This window comes from Sinocyclocheilus anshuiensis, unplaced genomic scaffold (assembly GCF_001515605.1).
Source record: "Sinocyclocheilus anshuiensis isolate Anshui unplaced genomic scaffold, SAMN03320099.WGS_v1.1 scaffold447, whole genome shotgun sequence".
In the NCBI taxonomy this organism is placed as follows: Eukaryota; Metazoa; Chordata; class Actinopteri; order Cypriniformes; family Cyprinidae; genus Sinocyclocheilus; species Sinocyclocheilus anshuiensis.
The window spans coordinates 817,376-837,798 of NW_015552615.1; the positions used below are offsets into that span (position 1 = coordinate 817,376).

The 20,423-nt window shown below is 34.4% G+C and overlaps 1 protein-coding gene and 2 long non-coding RNA genes across 3 annotated transcripts in view; 1 reads left to right on the forward strand and 2 right to left on the reverse strand.

Moving 5' to 3' along the window:
* LOC107666160 (uncharacterized) overlaps positions 1-152 on the reverse strand; it is a 19,087-nt gene extending 18,935 nt beyond the window's left edge. The window contains exon 1 of the long non-coding RNA XR_001631640.1: positions 81-152. This is a non-coding gene — a long non-coding RNA (uncharacterized LOC107666160). The remainder of the gene's footprint in view (positions 1-80) is intronic.
* Positions 1-20,423, forward strand: part of cdh22 (cadherin 22) — a 210,643-nt gene that overhangs the window by 31,629 nt on the left and 158,591 nt on the right. The window lies entirely within an intron of this gene.
* LOC107666159 (uncharacterized) overlaps positions 12,753-20,423 on the reverse strand; it is a 25,923-nt gene continuing 18,252 nt past the window's right edge. The window contains exon 3 of the long non-coding RNA XR_001631639.1: positions 12,753-12,851. This is a non-coding gene — a long non-coding RNA (uncharacterized LOC107666159). The remainder of the gene's footprint in view (positions 12,852-20,423) is intronic.

Here is a 20,423-nt window from a genome sequence, read left to right on the forward strand (position 1 = left end):
CCTTGGTTTCTGTACTCTTGGTCTCCTCGTTCCTTGCTCCGTGTTCCCGCACCGTAGCAGATCGTGACAGAATACGGGACCCCAAAAAAGTAAGCGGCACCCCCTCTCCCCGTTTTGATTTCTGTTTTTTTAAAGTTTTTGTTTTGTTTTCTTTCCCGTGCGTTCCTCCACGTCCCCAAATGGAGGAACGATTCATGTTTATCGCGTTGGCTCAGGCGAGCCCAGACCAGATTTTTTTTCACCATGTTTCCAAATCCTCTACCCCAGGTCCAAAAGAAATGTAAAGAATGTACAAACTGAAAACATTAAATACTTTTGTGATCTATTTCCATTTGTTATTTTCATAAGAGAAATACTGTCATGGATGTCATAAATTCCAGTAGGAGAGATGGACTTTTCTTTGTCTATTGTTTAGTATTATTTTGTGCTGTATTGTTGGTTACTGTGTTATTTCTGTTTCAAAAGGCCAGCAAAAAAAATAACGCTTTAATATCCAAAGAGTGTTCATGTGATTTTATACATTAGTAATGTTGTGAAATGAATAAATGCATAAATCGCCATAATCGTAAAACCGTGATTATTCCTCAGACAATAATTGTACCAACAAAATCTATAATCGTTGCATCCCTACTTTGAAGACGATTAGACATAAAATATATAGTTCAGTCATGAAACTCTAGATGGCGCAGGCTGATGGGTTGTTAACGTAACTGATTATATGTAGAGAGTTGAACGACTTGGCACAAGCTGATTGGCTCATGCTGCATATGCAGCCAATGAGCTTACTGCCTTGCATTTATATGGCTGGCTAGCATTCACTAGACTGATGGGTTGTTAACGTAACTGATTATATGTAGAGAGTTGAACGACTTGGCACAAGCTGATTGGCTCATGCTGCATATGCAGCCAATGAGCTTACTGCCTTGCATTTATATGGCTGGCTAGAATTCACATGAGATTCCTGCAGCGCGCTTTCAGAGTTTCTCTGAAACCCTCCACCTTCCCCAGCTCCACCTGTATAGACCCGCTTCGAGTTATTTTATATGCTATTTGTGCAGCAGCAGTATGTCTTAAATACTCACGGCACCGTATCGCCATATGCATTGGCAGTAGCAAGTTCCTGTACTTGCTTGCAGCAGCAGCAATGATCTACAACTACAGCAATAACCAACAGCAGCAGCGTAGCAGATCTATTCCGCCAAGACCAAATACATTAACATTGTCATATCCATCATCATGCTAAAATCTTCAGAGAGTTGTCATGATTGAAATTACAAATTCATGGAATGAGGCTAGGTCTCACTCCAAGATCCAGGAGGCACTTCACTGCTACTGTATGGTCTACAGTGTCAAAATCCTTGGCAAAATCAGTCTATTGCTAATTAGCGGCTTTATTCTTTATTTCTTGGAGCAGTGTTTACTTAATTGATATTTCAATGTCTTATGAATATTAAGTAATATTTTAAATGTAATAATATTTAAATTTAAATATAATGTTTATATCCAAGTCATAACAATTTGATAGCAATGGTTTGAATCACTACACATACATATTGCTGCACGTCTATGCAGTAATTGCCAAGAAGCTAAAATAGATGGCCTTTTTTTCTTATTTAGACTTTGTTATTGAATGACTGTCCTAAATATGTCCATGTTTGCTTAACTGATAATTGAATATTATACATATTAATGAATATGCGTATACATTTTTAACTCTTTAAGTAGTTTTTCAGTAGCAGATTAGTTTGTTCTTTGATATTGTAATTGGAGATCTTTCAGCAGTTTGGTATCGACAGCCTCAGTCTCGCGTTGAGCATCTGTTGTCTTGGAGCTCTTGACAGGAGAGTTCAGGTTGGAGGCAAGCAGAGCAGATGACAGTACTTGAAAGGTGATTGCGTGTTGCGGTTTAAAGTGTGTATGTGATATGACGAGTGTGTGTTTGTGCGTATGAACCCAAGACAGGTTGCAGCTGACAGCTAAAAACAAAACAGGTCACCTCTCACGGGGAAACGAATCCTCCGTGGAGACACTTCAGGCCTGCAGTGCGAAAAGCCTTGTAATGAATTCATTCAAAATGTTTATAGCCAAACATCTGAAGCCATAAACTAGATCTCATTTCAGCCCGAGACAAACCGTTTTTGTCGGGGCTAACTTTCTTATGTGCTACAATGAAAATACATCTTAGAGATCTAATTACTTTAAGAAATAACCTTTATTAATTCATCTCTAGTGCATTTGCCACCTTTCTCTTATATTGTACCGTTTTAAAGTGGCAAAAGGCCACACGAATAACTGGCTGAAAATGTCATAGTGTCCTTGTAGATTTTCTTTATGATCACAGTCGAGTCGCCATCTAACGCTGATGAATTGCTTTAGTAAATGCTAAAACCTGTGTGTGTTTTCACCATATGTCTCCAAAAAGTGTCCAACAGTATGATGTTATCATATACAGAATGTGCAGCAAATGCATTGATAGAATGCTACATCATGATTACATCTTGTTTAGTCTGTCTAAAGTTGGTCTGTTTGCACTTTGCAGTGCATTTTGGTCAAGATGCACATAAAAGCAACCTTTACATGGTTTTTCTACAAGGATTTGATGCTGCTATGGATAACTGTTTCTTAGTGACTTGTGAAATATTAATTGTTTCAGTCCTTTGAGTTCTAACCAATTTGTTTCAGGTCGTACTTGTGCACAGACTCAATATGCACTGTAAAAACCAATAGGTCTCAGTCCTGTTGAGTTTTAGCTCTTCATACTTTAGTCTAGAAACTTAATCAGTCTAGAAATCAACAAAGTTCCAACATTTTGACTTAAAGTATGATGTTATCGTACATGTGCAGCAAATGCATTGATAAAATGTGACGTTTTTCCATGATTCCGTCTTGTTTAGTCTGTCTAAATTTGGTCTGTTTGTACTTTGCAGTGTATTTTGGTCACAAAGTTCCACATAAAGCAACATTTACGTTGTTTTTCTTCACTCAAAGAGTTGATGCTACTAATATGGATAACTTTGTTTTAATAACTAGTTATTCCTCGAAAATTTTAATTGTTTCATTCCTGTGAGTTCTAACCCATTTGTTTCCAGCCGTACTTGTGCACTGACTCAAATTATTCACTGTAAAAACCAAAATGTCTCAGTCCCGTTGAGTTTTCTAGCTCTTCATACTTTAGTCTAGAAACTAAATCAGCCTGCCCTGGAAATCAAAAAGTTCCAACATTCTTGCTTAGTGTTTTTGACTTGTTTTACAGTACAAATCTCTAATTAAGTCAAGATACATTTACTTTTGTTTATGCAAATTGTGTAAAAATAAATAAATAAATAAATAAAACTTGATTCACATGGTAAACAACATTATTTTTCCAACACTACCGGCAGAAAACAAGACTTTAAATCTTGTCATTTTGCTTCTCAAGTAAATGCATTTTAATTCAAAGGATGTTTAGATATTTTACTGAAAAGCAAGACAAAGATACTTGTTTAGAAAGTCATTTCTTGCAGTCTAGTAGCTAGTTATTCCTCAAAAGTGTTCATTATTTCGGAGCTTTGAGTTCAAACCAATTTGTTTCCAGCCGTCCAGACTTAATATTTACTGTAAAAAACAAAAAGTCTCAGTCCTGTTGAGTTTTAGCACTTCATACTTGAGTCTAGAAACGAAATCAGTCTGGAAATCAAAAAAGGTCCTATATTTTGCCTCAACAGCGGTCATCTAAATGAACAAAACCCCATCAACACGTCCATTCTTTCTTGTTTTTATAGATCCCGGGGTCTCGGCTAATGGCTGCGCTCGTGAAGTCCGTGGCACCTTTGTATGTACGATCGAATGGCTCTAAAAGGCTAAATATATGTCCTGTTGATTCACTGAAAGGCAAGAGACCCCCTTGATCTGGTGCTGTTTGTCTGTCAGGGCATGTTGAAGCACAGAAATGATGTCCTTGGATTGATTTGAGAGATGGAGTGAAAATATGTACGGCGCAATCGAATTGATCTTTATAACAGGGTTTCAGAAAGTGGTGACTGCTGTCATTAGCTGAAAATGGATCCTGTGGCGTGCGGAGGTTTGCGACTTTGGCAGGTTGTCATTTGTGTGTATTTTGCAGGGCTTATTTTCATATTCGTTTTTTGCTGTCATTTCCCGTTAAAATGCAGGAGTAAATAGAAACGGGGTTGAAAGCTCTTGCGGTTGCATGAGGCATTGCATTAAAAAAAACAAAAACAAACCCCAAATTGTAGGAAATGGAATAAAAATGTCACTTTCAAAACGGCGAACTGAATCAAATGATCTCACCGCACACCACCGACTGTCATCCGTAGCTTTTATTGGCTGCCGTCTCTGAAAAGCAAGTGGTAAACACTCCATCAGAGGACGTGCACAATGAGAGGAGAGAAACATGATTAACAAATATCTCTCGCAACGCTCGCTGCTGCAAAGAGAGATTACGTCTCATAAGCCCTTCAATCATTCCCTAGAAAAACAGAATATTTGTTTTTCTCATCGGCTGATTTTACCACTGTGTGCAAGACGGAAAGATCTAAAATGCTTGTAATATTAGTGGCAGCGAGCTCTCTGAGGAAACATTTAATCACTCAGAGGCTGTTCTTTCATAACTCGGTAGATGTAATGTAGTTCTCTGTGATGTTTCGTTTAAATATCAATTTTGTTTGTTATTTTTCTCTCTTAAAATTCCTTAGGAAGCAATAATGAGCTTTTGCATATTAATTTAGATCGTTGTCATAACCAGCTACATGCAACAAACATCAGGACGTTTGGTTAGTCACTTCATTTCTAATTCTGATCCAGTTCACCTCATCACTGCTGAATTTATTAACATCCAAAATTATACAATTATAAACCTTGATGTTGTTTTCTCATATTTTTGTGTAGTTTTGTTCATATTTTTTGAGGATGTAAGCATTCACACAACTCTAATTTGGCTATTTATGTCAAAATGTCTTTGTCTGTTGAATAACAATAACCAGCATAAAGTGATTTGCTGGTCTTAGCTGATTTACGACAGTCTCCTCCCAAAACTCAAATCAGACCAGCTAAAAAATAATAAATACCTTGAAAAAGTAAACATTAACCAAAAATAAATAAGCAAACAAACTTATTTAATTTCAGCTGGTTGCCAAAGCAGCATTTTTTATTTTCAAAATAACTGAAAAAAAAAAAACAAAAAAAAACTATAGACGTATTGAAAAATACAATAACTTTAATAGTATCAGTAACTATATCACAGTGACACTAAAATAACACTTGCACATCATCAGTAGCCTACAAAAGATATAGTAGCCTATGTTTTGTCTTTGTCCTTTGAAAAGTTAATATTTATTTTGGTTTTGCTACTCTAGCTATGCATGATGATATGGTTGTTTTGTTTGTTTTTTTCCCTTGCATAAATGTAAAATGGGGTATTTTGAGAAACGTCTGCAATGTTAAAGGGTTAGTTCACCCAAAAATGAAAATTCGGTCATTAATTACTCACCCTCATGTCGTTCCAAACCTGTAAGACCTTCGTTCATCTTCGGAACACAAATTAAGATATTTAAGATATTTTAGTATCACGTACAGTATGTGATATTCTCCAAAATGGCACTATAGGGTGACGCGGAGGAGAACGAATTGTTGAATAAAGTAGTTATTTTTGTTTCCTTTGCGCACAAAAAGTATTCTCGTAGCTTCATAAAATTAAGAGTTAACCACTGATGTGATTACACACTTCGGATTTAAATGTATTTAATTAAAGGCATAGTTATATTTTCTTAATTTACTGACCGTCATTTTCTTTCGAGTTTCTTCTTTTGCAAAGCACAAATAAATATATTATGAAGGGAACCAAACAATACTTGTGCCCATTGAAATTTATTAAATAGTTTTATGTTCCACAGAATAATTTTTGTGCAAAACGTATATTAATTTTAGTAGTTTAGATTTAATTTTAGTAACTTTAGTAATCTTTAACACACACACACACACACACACACACACACACACTTAGTTAAACTAAATAAAAAATATTTTTTTTTCTTGGCAGCTAGCTAAAATAAAAAGCTATTTGTATATTTTGTTACATTCCAGTTAATGTTTATTTTACTTCAAGTATTATTTTTTTATTTTAATTTTTGTTTCAGTTTATAGTTAACTATAATTGCTCTGCTGCAAACCAGTGTGTTTGTCATTATGATAATGAATCAAAATAGTATAATTACGAATACCATTTTGCAACATCAAGCAGCATAACATGCTATTTTTGTACAGCTAAAATAACTAGAAGCGAATGACAACGGGGACCTCACGCATTCAAGTTACGACTGGCCGCACCTGCTGGATAAAGCAGTGCAATTTCATTAAATAAGCAGCAGAAAACAGAACACATGCAAACACAGACGTCTCCAGTCTTTACTGTGAATCTGTGCACTGGCCTTTATGCGTCATTGCATCTTCCCATAATGTCCAAATAGTCCACAAAGCACAGAAGAGCCTTGCCAAATGAGAAATCAATCATGTCAATAGGAACACATTAAGATGGGCAGCCGCTCTTGAGTGTCCAACCCTAACCGTAGTCATTCCTCCATTGCTTTTCCCAAAATGTTTTTTAAAAAATATGTCTGCACCGTTAGTGCTATTTTTAGGGAGTGACTCTTGATGATTGTGTGTCAGGATCTCATCAAACATCTCAGCGTCTCTCAACAGCTGCGGCGGGTGTTTGTGCTGCAGACGTGGACATCGAGTCTTTGTTGTGTTCTGCCTCATTTATTCCAGACCAATGCCAAAGATTCCCCATATCTGTGATCCACTCCAGCACAACACATACACACACAAATACACTGTTGTTTTTGCTGCTGGAAAGATCAATAAGGCTATTTTTTTGGACGCTAGTGTGCTGACCCAGGGCTATTTTAGTCATCATTTTTAGTTTTGTCATCATTTACTCAACGTTTAATGTCAAAATTGGGAGTGGTTCACATTTTTGAGCTATGCCAAAGTAGTCAATGTGACTTATGTGCAATATTGCAAGTCTTCTGAAGCCATATGATGTCTTTTTGTAAGGAACAAGGCCCACATTTATGTTGTTTTCTGCTGAAAAGTCTCCTGCAGCTCTTAAATGTCATTTATGCCTCATATCCCTCTACAGTGTAATTTCAGAAGACTCGGAATATAACACGGGTTGGCTACTTTTATAATGCTTTTATGGTGCTATTTTGTTATTTTGGAGCTCGACACCCTCTGGATGGATAACATCCATAAAATAGGAATGGATCATGATGGTCCACTAGTCATCCTGTAGCTGAGTCATTGACTGGTAAGTGGACTTGTTTATGTGCAGTAATATACACGGCAAGGTTAAAAAAAAGTCTCTTCTGCTCACCCAGCCTGGACTCATGTTTATACGTAGGCATTAATACATAACATTTACAAGCACAAAACGTAAATTTTTGTATGTTTTTATTAATGCTAAAACGTACAATTTAGACGTATTTCAACGTTTAAAACATACAAATCACTACGTATTTTTAGCTAAAAAACGTACAAATATTTATGTATCTTTTATATCATTAAGATATTCGTATCAATGCATTTTTATCATTTTATCAATAAGCGATTTAGATTTTTAGACCCCTTAACCTACCCCCAAACCTAAACCTACCCATTTTACAGCGAATATGCATTTATATAATTTTATTAATACGCAATTTAGATTTTTAGACCCCTTAATCTACCCCCAAACCTTAACCTACCCATTTTATAGCGAATATAAAAGGATATAAAACGCAAATGACCGATTCTATTGTTAGTCACAGCATGTTGGGAAAAAACACCTTTTGTGGCCTATGACAATCAAAGTAAACATTATATGACAAGTAAAGGTTAAACGGTTAAAGAAATGTTATTTATTTTAAGGTTTAAAGTGAAGTCTTGTTTAACATGTAGGCATATTCTTGGAAACGAGCTGGCATATAATTTTATTAATACGCAATTTAGATTTTTAGACCCCTTAATCTACCCCCAAACCTTAACCTACCCATTTTATAGCGAATATAAAAGGATATAAAACGCAAATGACCGGCAGCAGAAATCACACAACAAAACGAAATGTTATCATTTCATAAGTAAACTATTTAATAATGCAATTGAAAACAAGCTAATTCATATGACAACTAAAAACTAATATAATTAATGCCGCGATTTCAATATTCATAAGGATTCATTTTTTGGTGTTGTCAATACATCAATTTTGTATGTTTAAATGCTGAAAATATGTAAGTCTTTGTACGTTTAGATGCTGAAAATACGTCAGTATTGTATGCTTTAGTGCCTGTAAAAACGTAAGTAAATGTACGTTTTATAGAACCACATGTTACGTAAAATACATACGAATTATCATGAGATCACATTGGCTCACCATGGCTGCATTTATTTGATTAAAAAATTAGTAAATATTATTACTATTAAAAATAACTGTTTTCTATGTGAATGTATTGTAAAATGTAATTTATTCTTGCGATCAAAGCTGAATTTTCAGCATCATTCCTCCAGTCTTCAGTGTCACATGATCCTTCAGAAATCATTCTAATATGCTGATTTGCTTCTCAAGAAACATTTCCTGTCATTATGATGATTCAAAACAGTTGCAATGCTTCATTTTTTGGGGAAAACCATGCTACATTTTATTTGTCAGAATTCTTTGATGAATAGAAAGTTCAAAAGAACAGCATTTATTTGAAATATAAATCTTTTTTTAACATTATAAATGTCTTTACTGTCACTTTTGATCAATTTAATGCATCTGTGCTGATTAAAATATCAATTTCTTTCCAAAAAAAAAAAGAAAAAAAAACCCTGGCTATTTAGTTTTTGACATTTTAGTGTTGTAATTATCATGCTCACAGTATGTTTTGCTGCAGCTGTGAGACATTTTGCACCCTAAAATCCTTTAAATTTACACAGACATTACTGTGGCGTCGTCTTTCATGCTTTTTTTTTTTGATCACCTTTAATTTTTAGATCATTCAACAACACCGTTATCTGTAACTCTCAATTTTTAGTACTAGTGTATAATGGCAGTTTTGCAGCATATGAAGATTAGCGGATGCTGTGATACAGTCTTCACCTCGACTCTCTGAGGATCTCTCTCCGAGGAGCACTTTTCAGAACATTTGTTCATTAAATCTAATTTGGCAGCCAAGCGGTTGAGGTAGAATTCCATACTGTTACCTCCCAAACTAATGAAATGATTCAATACTGCAGCATAAAGGCACAGCAGAGCACGGGAGGTGCACTTACTATTCTCAGAACGTTAGATATAATGAGCCAAAGCGATCAATGGCCCTAAGGTTATGTACTGAGCAATTATCATTTGCCAAGCTAAACTGCATTCGTGTCAAAAACATTTTTGGTCTACGGAAAGCCTGTTGTATTTCCACACGTGACTAGAGTCACAAGAGATATCGCCCGGCATTACTGCAAAAACATGAAAGGTGTTCTCTGAGGGCTTGATTTAAGTTCTATTTCACCAGCATGACAATAGCACCGGTTTGGTTGCTTGTGAAGAAAGGCTATTGCTGGATGAGCTGCTTTTGCATTGGAGAGCTAACACAGCTTCCCAATCCTCAGATGCCTCATATGAACCAGCCTGAGAAAGCTTTGAAATGTTTTACGTGTTATTTGCGAGATGAGGCCTGATAGCATTGGTTGAATGCACAGATGTTTACTGTACGTGTGCGTGTTATACTTTGAAAACCTTCTGGCTTGCAAATCTCATCTCTAATTCCTGTAATGTATTTTAGACTACAATACGACCTCTGACCTCAGACGTCTCTGTTTTTACGAGGTACATGACTATGTAAATATGTCCAGAAGTAAAAAAGAGTCAGTGTCTTTTAGTTAGCATTTCTGTTAGGGTTTGCAGGACGGAAAACAGATTCTTTGCTATTAAAAGAATTGTTGATACTTTTATTGTAGCCGCAGTGTTTCTGGTTGCCATGACAAACTTCACATGCTTGCTGCTTCTCTCAGAGAATTTAGAAATTCCCAAAAATAATGAGCTGAAAAGGAGCCAGTCCATTTATTTGTGCAACATGTCAAAATGCATGCGTTAAACATGCGTAAATAATATAAAAGTAATAATAATATAAAGCAATTAAGTAATGATAATAATATGTATATAAATACAATTTAAAATTGTGAAATATTATTACAATTTAAAATAACTGTTTTCTATGTGAATGTATGTTAAAATGTAATTTATTTCTGTGATCCACAGCTGAATTTTCAGCATCATTACTCCAGTCTTCTTTTCACATGATCCTTCAGAAATCATTCTAATATGCTGATTCGCTGCTCAAGAAACATTACTTATTATCATCAATGTTGAAAACCATTGCAATGCTTCATATTTTTTTGTGGAAATTGTGATGCATTTTATTTTTCAGGATTCACAGATGAATCTAAAGTTCAAAAGAACGGCATTTGTTTGAAATAGAAATATCTGAAATCTCATTTCCATCGTTCACAGCTGCAGATGCTGATGCTTTTTCAATAGGAAAGAGAATAAAACCTGCAAAGTTGGAGCTGCATTAAGCGTTTTAGCTAATTGAATGCTGTCTGTGCGCACTTGCTAATGCTCTTGTCTTGGGTAATTCACTCGAACTCTGTTTAAATGCATGAAACCATAAGTCAGAAATGTTCGAGCCCAGGCAGAATAAATGACGCAATTATGCAGATGTGATTATGGATATGTGGTTTTTACGCCTCTATCCCAGAAGGCAAGCCATGCACGCTGATGCTAATAGCGCTAGAACAGCAGCCAGCTTTTGCCCCAATAGGCTAATTGTCTTCTGGTGACACCCCATGAGTGGTGCAAACCGCTTCAGCGTGCCGTCTCATAACGAGAGGCCGGTCTTCTGACTACAAAAGACTCATTCTGGCTCACATCTGTTCGACTTCAGTGATTTAATTTGTCAATTTCACTTTGTCGGCTGGACCTTTGAATGGGCAGACATCAGTTTTTGCCTCCAAGTCTGTCAGTGCAATCGTTAAACCTATATCAGACTGTCCGGTTTGTCAATAAATGTTGGATTTGCACGGCAGCAAACACACGATACGCTGCTTTACATGAAAATACAGGCGTTTTCCGCTCCGTGTCAGACTGCATAGACTCGGCCTTTCATATTGTCAGAGAAATTTGCAAATTAATTTGTGAGCCGGGCTGGCAGAGTTTGCTTTTACAGCTCAAGGTCTTATGTGTCACACAGCTGTTATAGTGGCTGCAGGAGTGTGTAGAATATTGTGTTACACAGAAAGCATCAGTAAACCCACAATTTGGCACATATTGATAGTGAATCGCACGGCGTGTTTTCAACATCCCGTCTCCAGGCAATTTATATCTGCTCCGAGCTTCACTTAGACTTGTTTAAGTTGATCATATGCTGTTTGGCTGCCAATATTTAACACCCAACTTCTCAAAGTAGTGCAAAGTTTGTGCAGGCAGTGATTATTTTGGTTTCCCACATATAGTTTTAAAGAAATAGTTCAGTTTCAGAGATAAAGAAATAGTTCAGTCATATACTCACTCTCAAGTCTTTTTTCTTCAGTGTTCCTGTAGATCAACCAATATGCATTTGATTCCCAGGGAGTGCAGGTAATGATAAAACGTGTAGCTCTCTGAATATTTAGCCTGTTTAAGATATTTAGCATAATATCAACAATTCTTTTATGCAGTTCATGCATTGATTGATCCTGTCAACCTCCAAAAAAGATTAAACAAAGGATGCTACAATAGAAGTACTCCATAATTTCCATATGAAAGCTTTGTGAGAGGAATTTGCCAAAATACTATAAATATCGTATTTAAAGATTTGCACATTTAAATATGGCACATCACTATACATGCATTTTTTCACTTTTCACAAAATAAATCAGTGAACTTATTTGGCATTTTTAGGATGTTTATTTATTTATTTAGTAAATCTTGTTCAATCAATGCATCAATCAATAATGCATGCATTTTTTTTTCAATTTGGCACTGTTATGGCTTGTTACAATGCATGCATATTGTCATTTAGATGATTTATCCGAAGCGACTTACAAATGAGGAAAGTCAGAATCACTGCAATGAATCACTGAACTTATTTGGTGCTTCAAGAGTTTTATTTATCAAATCTTGTTCAACCTTTTGCATTAAAGTATGGCACATTTGCAAAGCATGCATTTTTTTTTTTCAATTTGGCACTGTTATGGCTTGTTACAATGCATGCATTTTTATCCAAAGTGACTTACAAACGAGGAACATCACAAGCAATTTATCATAAGTGAACAATATACACAATGAATCAAACTTATTTAGTACTTTTTTCCCTTTAAGAGTGTTTTGCAGCAAAGATTTAAATATTTTGGTCACAGTAATGCCACAAAGCTATCAAGTTTTAAAAATATCCATGCTTCATAACAGTAGTGTAAGGTGCTTTATTGTGTTTTTAATCCTTATTGAAACTTGACAGACGTGATTCGTTGAATGGGAAATAGCTGCATAAAGATTCCTCAAAATGTCTACATTTGCAGCATATGGGAGACATGAGGATGAGTAAATCAGCTATTTCTGAATTTCTTTAAGATGCAAATTCCTTTAATATGCAAAGCAGGAAAAGATATATCTGATATAAAATATTGCTTTGCACATGAGCTGAAGCATCTTTATTGCATGTGTTTATGAGCAGCACATCTACATGCGCGGTCCGGCTAGTGTTTTAAGAAAGATCTTCAAATCAGGCTTCCTCATTTAAATTTCTCTTCTTCCCCTTGTTCCGTGAGCTCCAATCTTCAAACCAATCTTCTTATGTAAATTTGATCTAAAAAGAGAGCAAGAGAGTACAGTACCCTCATTTACCGTTATCCTCTGGAATATTTTCCCTCGCATTCATCGTCGTCTTCTGAAAAGTATTCGGGGAATTTGTTTTCTTTTTTCACCATCGTGTTTCTTCCTTTTGGTAAATAATGCTATTTCATCGCACCGACCGTAAGAAAGCGTTTCGTGATAATCACGCCCAGGGCCGTTTTAACCATTGGGCTAGGCGGGGCTGAAGCCCCGGGGCCCGAGCAAGGAGGAGGCCCGTGATTGGCTGTGGAGTAGATTGACTGGAACACCGATCGCCAAAGCCACCACGCCCCCCACTTATTAGCGCTGTTATTTAGTTGAGCTTTCCCGTAAATTCCATGCATTACCAGATTGAAACGTAAAGTCTGAATTTGGTCCTTTAATGTTCAATACAACGTATATATTTTTTCTGCAATTGTACAGTTTAGGCGCAGTGAATGGCACATTTTTTCTTAAGGTGGGCCTGAGGGGCCCTGCAGTAAGTCATAGTCCCGGGGCCCAGAGCGGTCTTAATGCGGCCCTGATCACGCCACGTTTGAAGTCGGAAAGTTTGGATTCTCTTCTTGGTCTTTGGCGTCGCTTTGGTATTCTGTGTTAATAAAGCGCGCGTGAAATGTGCGAGCGATGTGTTTTCTCTGCTCTCTGTTGTGTTTTTCTGTTGCTTTTGCCTGAAGTGACATTGTGAAAGGACAAGTATTGCTAAGTAAGAGCGCTGAATAAAAGCTGATTGATAGGCTTTAGTTTTCAAAGCGGACTTTTGAAGTGTCGTGCACTGGAGAATGAGTTTCTGGGGGTTTGAAATAAAAGTGTGGAGGTCTTTGTTGAAGGACTTCTGTGGAAGTCTCAGAAACATATCTATTTTTTTTTTTTTTTTAATATTGTTTCTATTAAAGCTCTCAAAGTCAGTGGACCCTACTGTACAGTGCATTAAAAAGTCTTACTCTAACCAGGCTGTGTTCAATTAAATGTCCGTTAACTACTGTCTTTTGTATCCATTTTTGCAACTGTTTAGGGAAAGGGTTCTTGAATTAAATATATATTTCAATTAACCTTAAACAGCCTGAAGAAAACTGAAGAAAGCGATTACCAAAACATTAGAAGCTAGAGTTCAATTGCATGAGTAAATTGGGTGTTTTAGAGGCTCTCGCTGAACAACTTAGCCTGTAATCTAAACCTGATTAGTTTTATTAGCAGCTTTACATCAGAGGATGCTTTTAATATTGTCCAGTGTTGTTTTTTTGTGATTTTGTGAATGTTTCGGTCATCGTTGGCCCTATCAGACAAAACTAAAATATATTCAAACCTTATTGCAAATATTGCCTGAAAGCCCCGGAACTGTAAAATAATTTGCTTGCTGCTTTTAGAAAACAATATTGTGATTAAAAATACCAATACTAGTTCAGTAAATATATTTTTTAATTATACATACAATTTTAGTTCTGACTCCCAAATTCCAGATGGTTGAACTGACTCATGTATGTGCATCTGTAGTATATAATATACATGTGACTAATGATCCTAATAACTTTGGCAGACTATAATTTTATTTTAAATGTTATGTTTTATTTTATTTTGTTATTATTTGATTTCTTTTAATTATTTTATTTTATTTAACAGTGTTGTCTTTATTTATTTAATATCAATTATAATGCTAATTTGTTTTATTTGATTTAATTTTTATATTTAACAATGTAATATTATATATTACATTTAAAAAATGCACATATTATAATATTATTTTATTTTAATACTATATGAACTATTTAGTAATAATAATAATAATAATAATAATAATAATAATAATAATAATAATAATAATTATTATTATTATTATTTATAATATAATTAGATGGTAATATAATTATTTATTATTTAATATTTTAACTAATATTGAACTTTGGTGTCTTTATTTATTTATTGTTCATAATCATTTTATTTTGTTACAAAAAAAAAAAAGTTGGTCTGTCTGTCTGTAAGGTCATGTTGAATGTTAAAGTCAAAGACAATTTGAACTGAATCTGCAAAACTGTTAGACTGAAAACACAGAGGCGATTTCTCACGACCAGAAAACAAGAAAAAAAGAGCATTCAGGAGCCAGTTGCCATGAGTGACCCTTGGCCATGTGAATGTGAAATGCAGGGAGATGGACGGCTGGAAGAAGAGGCTTTGAGATGTACAGGAGGGCAGTGTGTGTGTGTGTGTGTGTGTGTGTGTGTGTGTGTGTGTGTAAAGCTGAGGAAGGCCTCAGCCGGAGGGCTGGATGGTGAGAGTGTTTATCCTTCACTGCAGCCGCTTTCTGAAGCAGCACCTCAGGAAGAGACATTAAAGCGCCCAACTCCATGCTCATCTCCTAATACACACACACACACACACACACACCGTGGGGTCACTGCACGGATGCTATCGTCTAGCAGCAGACAATCCTGCCCTCCGGTTCTTCAGTTACAGCTCTGATTAAGAGATTAAATCACTTCTAAATCTGTGCTTTATTGTGCCAGAGCACATCTTTCTCAACCTCTCAACATTGGACAGGAGTTTACCCTCTTTTCCTGAGCCGCCTGATTTCTGCAGCTTTGCATAGAAAATCTGTTTACATGCCGCCGCTGCACCACTTTTCTTTAATTTCGTCAGTGAATCAAGAAAGTTTAGACAAAAAATTCTGCTGTTCCAATTCCAGATGCTGTCAGTGTGTCCTTTTTAACAAATAGAAACACTCTTTACATACAATGAAGCTCCAAAACAATACGACATCTGAAGCCATAGATACAAAGTATTGAACATTGCAGCTCTCAAATCTCATTCACAGTCCTGGTACGACTCATTTAAAGAGACCTGCTGAGTAACTTTTTTCTTTTTCAGAGCGTCATTGTATAAATCAGTGTATTTAATGTTAAGTAAAACTATTAAAAAAGTTAACTGAAATAAGGCTGACATGAAATATAAATTTTAAACTTTACCAAATAAATAAATAAAATGTTTAAATTGGAATACTAAAAATACTAAAACTAATACAGATGACAAAATTAAAACTGAAAATATATAAATAAAAGCTACTTCAAAATTTTGATACATATGAGTATAATAGCATATAACACTTAAATAACCGTAAAGCTGAAATAGATTACATTAAAAATATAAACTTAAAAGAAAATGAAAATGTTAAATTAAATGTTGCCTCGGCATGTAACTGAAATAAAATAGGTTTAATTTGAAGTGCTAAAATTAACCAAAATAAAACTGAAATGAAAATAGGTTAAAGCTAAATAGAAGTTTATAAAACGAATAAAAATGACTATAAAAATGGAAAACTGAAAATATAAAAACAAAACAAATTCGAAATATTTAATACTATAATAATATGCATAAATATGACTAAATTAACAATAAATCTTAAATAAAATATAAATATATTAGATTAAAATAATTATATTAAAAGAAAGAAAGAAAGAAAAAAATGAAAATCAGGAATGCTGAGTTAAAGCTTAGTACAAACATTAAACAAGGACAAAAGCATAAAATGTAAAACTGAACAGACACACACACACACACACACACACACACATATACTATAATAGAGTATATATAATAGTATATTTGTATATAATACAATAAATAATACTAAAATAACACTGTTTGAAATACATTAAATCAGTGATTCTATTTTGCTTCTTTGGGTTTTTGGAGCTTGGCAGTTTTAACATGATGAGTATGAACTGTAGTCGTATGCAGAAGAGCTGTGTACGGTGGCCGAGAAGTGCAAAGCAAATCACAATTCTGAAAACAAAATAACAAATTACAAACGCAAATGCAAGTCTAAAAAACAAAATAACAATTCAGAAAGCACAACAACAATTCAGAAAACATTATAACAAGTCAGAAAACACAACGACAAATTCGAAAACAAAATAACAAGTCAGAAAACACGACAAATCAGACAAACCGGAAAAGGTAGGTATAGTTTGAGACAGCGGCATTGGTTTGGGATTACTCACCGCTGACTGGACGAGACATCTGTCAATCAACGTATACAGGAAGAACCAGCCGAAGAACAGCGGAGTCGTGGTAGAAAGTTCGGAGATGGTATTAAAGTAGCTCAGTTTAAATGTATTGTACGAATTTTCCTTACTATGGAATAAAAAATATGGAGTGTATATTTACATTTAGTAAAAAGCCAACAACACACACTTATCCATCTGTGCCACTGGAGCTGATGACTTACAGTCACTTTTAACTAAATGTAAATAGACACCCCGTATTTTTTATTCCAGAGTAAGGGCAATTCATACAATACATTTAAACTGAGCTACTTTAATACCATCTCCGAACTTTCTACCACGACTCTGCTGTTCTTCGGCTGGTTCTTCCTGTATATGTTGATTGACAGATGTCTCGTCCAGTCAGCGGTGAGTAATCCCAAACCAATGGCGCTGTCTCAAACTATACCTACCTCTTCCGGTTTGTCTGATTTGTCGTTGTGTTTTCTGACTTGTTAATTTGTTTTCAGATTTGTCGTTGTGTTTTCTGACTTGTTATTAGTAGTAGTATAATTAGTATTATTGATTTAAAAAAATACTTTATCTATTTAAAATTGGTTTATGTAATAAAGTCATTTATGTAATACATAATAATAATAATAATAATAATAATAATAATAATAGGGAGTATTATTTTATGCATATGTATGTGATTAATAATAATAATAATACAAATAACAACAACAACAATAATAATAATAATAATAGGGAATTAATAATGCTGTTTTTATTATTTTATTTAATGCACACGTATGCAATTAATGATGTCTATATAATAATAACTTTAAATTATTATTATTATTATTATTATTATTAATAGTAGTAGTAGTAAGAGACAGTTATAATTATAACAATATATATAACTATATATATATATATATATATATATTCTTATGTAATACATAATAATAATAATAATAATAATAATAATAATAATAGGGAGTATTATTTTATGCATATGTATGTGATTAATACTAATACAAATAATACAAATATCAACAACAACAACAATAATAATAATAATAATAATAATAATTTGAATGATAATAATTTTCCCCCAACCGTTAACTAAACATTGTCCTGTAAGACATACCATATTATGTTTGTGTGAATCTCGCCAAGACATATTTCGCAATAATGTACTTTATAGGGAGATCACGCGCTTTGCAAATATCAGTCAACGCGATCATTTTGTTTTCATCAGCATGGGTTTGAAAATCATATTTCACTGGTTTAGACTCATGTTATCGAGAAATCGATATGAATATTCACAAAGCTGGAAAGCTGCGCTTTGCAACAATAGACCTACAACTTGTGGTGAGAAGCAGCAGCAGTCATCCAGAAGTGAGCAGAGAAAAAGGTACTCCTCTCAGAAAACGTACAAATAAAGATCATTTTAGATGTTTAATTTCTATTTGGAGCATTGGGTTCGCTAGAAGAGGGCTTAATGAAGTCATTTTTGTGAAAACCTCAAATTCGACTTTTTCACTTCTTTTGCCTGTAGCTCAAAATTAACTCATTTTGCCAGCACGGGTCACATTTGATTTTCACAGTCAGAACTATCTGTTTTTGTAGAAGTGCATGAATAATTTCAGGTAGCTTTAAATCACATATGACATCCAAACGTTTGACTGGGTTTGCTGGGAAAACACAACTGCACAAAGAGAGAACTACACAAAAACGGTCGTTACGATACAATGTTGCAGTGACATGAGTTCACAGAAAGTTAGATATAATGGGAGAAATGTGTGGGAGAGGCCATATCTCTGGGCTTTTTCTCAGACTTTCAGTATTTTAGCCGAGCGCGACACCTCTGTCTCCATGACGACTTTGAGGAAAGCACTTCTCCACTTGCTGGATCTGGCCTTGCTATTACAGCTAACACAATAGACCATTAGAGCTCGCTGAGCAGCGTGTGTGTGTGTGTGTGTGTGTGTTCGGTATCTGTTCCAGTGGCTGATATATATTCCGAATGGTTAGCAGGTTGGGCGTGGCTGTTTTCAGAAGTGCTTTGTTAGTTAAATACCAGCTGGAACTAGATTTGAATAAAGATCATTTTAGATGTTTAATTTCTATTTGGAGCATTGGGTTCGCTAGAAGAGGGCTTAATGAAGTCATTTTTGTGAAAACCTCAAATTCGACTTTTTCACTTCTTTTGCCTGTAGCTCAAAATTAACTCATTTTGCCAGCACGGGTCACATTTGATTTTCTTTACAATAACATGCAGTGATGAATCAGTCACAATAAGAGTGGTAAGATGCATTAGAAATGCATTAGAAGTAAATAAGGTCATTAATGATTTCACGTCGACTTAAACGCTGAATGCTGTTCCTCACTTTTTTATTGTGTTTGTCGTTTCACAAGCGTGTCCTTTCCTCAGATTTCTCCGGCGACGTGTTCCTCATGTAAATTACAGGCATTACATGCATCAGAAGGTTATTTGTTTCTCGTTCAGAATGGCAGATATGCATGGAATTGAGAAACTCACGCAGGCACTGAATGCAGATTCTAATCAGAGCTCATATGTGATGCACAGCTTGAAAAACATGCAATAAGACACTTGAAGATGTGCCTTACTGGGCTTTTTTTCTGCCTAAGCATGATGAGATGGGCAAAAGTTTACAGTAAGTTCCCTTTAGTTAACATTAGTTAACTGATAATAACTAGCAATGAGCTACAGTATATATTATCTTTGTTAATAAAAAAATACAGTAACTTTTTTAGTTGTTTATTTTTGTTTTCACTGTTAGTTCATATTATCTGAGTTCTTTTAAAAATATTCGTAACAGATTATTATTAGTAGTAATAGTATTATTATTAACAGAAAAACGGCAGCTGTAGTTGCCAGCAATATTTGAATATATGCCAACATATATTTTAATGTACAATAGAAAAATGTTATTTCATTAACGCAACTACAAAACACCATCATAATAACACACATGACTTTAAAAATAATGCAATAAACAATAATTTTACAAAATAAGATGTAATGTAAAACCCTAATGTACATAACTGATATTTCAGTGAAAAAAAAACATTAAATGTGAATTTTGCGAATATCAGTTTACAGTTGTTCCACTGTTGACTAAGATTACTTGTTGTTTTTCACTTCCAAAAACTGTCAATTTAATACATGAATATTATAAAAAAAAAAAAAACCATATATAGTTAACTGTAGTATTTATAAAAATTATTTAGTTATCATTTATTTTTTACAGTGTATGAGTAAATGTTGGAATTAACATTAACTTATATACTTTAAATGCGTGCAACCTGTTGTCATTTGTTTTATATATTTACATAAAACATTCATATTTATATAAATATTATATTTTGTAAATTAGTTTATATATTTTATTTGATATTTTATATATTTCATATATTTTATTTTTACATTAATTTATTAAAAAATGTAATGTGTTGCTGGTACAATAACTGTAATGCACTACCTTACGTGCAACCTGTTGTAATTTAAGGAAGTATTTCTATAAACGCATACATCTATCCAC